The 1,750-nt window shown below is 50.3% G+C and overlaps 1 pseudogene; it reads left to right on the top strand.

Moving 5' to 3' along the window:
• The first annotated feature begins 348 nt into the window (after positions 1–348).
• LOC108299030 lies at positions 349–1,111 on the top strand (annotated as a pseudogene).
• Positions 1,112–1,750: the final 639 nt, after the last annotated feature.

The following is a 1,750-nucleotide window of genomic DNA, read 5'->3' as shown; positions in this document are numbered from 1 at the left end:
AAACCCCGTCTCTACTAAAAATACAAAAAATTAGCTGGGCATGGTGGCGCGTGCCTGTAATCCCAGCTACTTAGGAGGTTGAGGCAGGAGAATTGACTGAACCCAGGAGGCGGAGGTTGCGGTGAGCCGAGATCACGCCATTGCACTCCAGCCTGGGCAACAGGAGCGAAACTCCGTCTCAAAAAAAAAAAAAAAGAGAGACGTTCTTTGCCGAGAGTCGCCGCGGTTTCCTGCTTCAACAGTGCTTGGACAGAACCCGGCGCTTGTCCCCCACCCCAGCCGGCCGCCTACAGCCAGCCCTCCATCACCTCACACCTCCACACGGCACCCTCCCTCGGACCGCCCCAAGGCCCCAGTCGCTGCTCCAGCGCCGCACAGCCCCCGCCACCCCCGCCGCCTCTCCTTAGCCGCAGCCATGACTACCGCGTGCCCCTCGCAGGTGCGCCAGAACTACCACCAGGACTCAGAGGCTGCCATCAACAGCCAGATCAACCTGGAGCTCTACGCCTCCTGTTTACCTGTCCCTGTCTTACTACTTTGACCGCGATGATGTGGCTTTGAAGAACTTTGCCAAATACTTTCTTCACCAATCTCATGAGAAGAGGGAACATGCCCAGAAACTGATGAAGCTGCAGAACCAAGGAGGTGGCCGCATCTTCTTTCAGGATATCAAGAAACCAGACCATGATGACTGGGAGAGCGGGCTGAATGAGATGGAGTGTACCTCACATTTGGAAAAAAAAAATGTGAATCAGTCACTACTGGAACTACACAAACTGGCCACTGACAAAAATGACCCCCAGTGTGTGACTTTATTGAGACACATTACCTGAATGAGCAGGTGAAATCCATCAAAGAATTGGGTGACCACGTGACCAACTTGCGCAAGATGGGAGCACCCCAGTCCGGCCTGGCAGAATATCTCTTTGACAAGCACACCGTGGGAGACAGTGATAATGAAAGCTAAGCCTCAGGCTAATTTCCCCATAGCCACTGGGTCACCAAGGCAGTGCTTGCATGTTGGGGTTTCCTTTACCTTTTCTATAAGTTATACCAAAACATCCACTTAAGTTCTTTGTACCATTCCTTCAAATAAAGAAATTTGGTACCCCCCCAAAAAAAATCTGTTTTCACGCTACTAAGAAAAAACAATCAATCAATCAATCCAGGCCAGACACAATGGCTTACATCTTTAATCCCAGCACTTTGGGAGGCTGAGGTGGGTGGATTGCTTGAACTCAGGATTTCAAGACCAGCCTGGGCAATATAGTGAAACCCTGTCTCTACTAAAAATACAGGAAAAAAAAATAGCTGAGCATGGTGGTGTACATCTGTAGTCCCAGTTATTCAGGAGGCAGTGGTTGAAGAATTGCATGAGCCAGGCCATGGTGGCTCATGCCTGTAATCCCAGCACTTTGGGAGGCTGAAGCAGGTGGGTCACCTGAGGTCAGGAGTTCAAGACCAACCTGACCAACATGACAAAACCCTGTCTCTGCTAATATTACAAAACTTAGCCAGGCGTGATGGTGAGTGCCTGTAATCCCAGCTACTCAGGATGCTAAGACATGAGAATAGTTTGAACCTGGGAGGCAGAGGTTGCAGTGAGCTGAGATCGAACCACTGCACTCCAGCCTGGGCAACAGAGAAAGACTCCATCTCAAAAAAAAAAAAAAAAAAAGAATAGGCCGAGTGTGATGGCTCACACCTGTAATACCAGCACTTTGGGAGGCCGAGGTGGGTGGATCACGAG

The sequence above is a fragment of the Cebus imitator genome, unplaced genomic scaffold (assembly GCF_001604975.1).
Source record: "Cebus imitator isolate Cc_AM_T3 unplaced genomic scaffold, Cebus_imitator-1.0 Scaffold1479, whole genome shotgun sequence".
NCBI classification, from domain to species: Eukaryota; Metazoa; Chordata; class Mammalia; order Primates; family Cebidae; genus Cebus; species Cebus imitator.
Note: the sequence above shows the minus strand (reverse complement) of the source record. Positions and strands in the feature narration are given on the sequence as shown.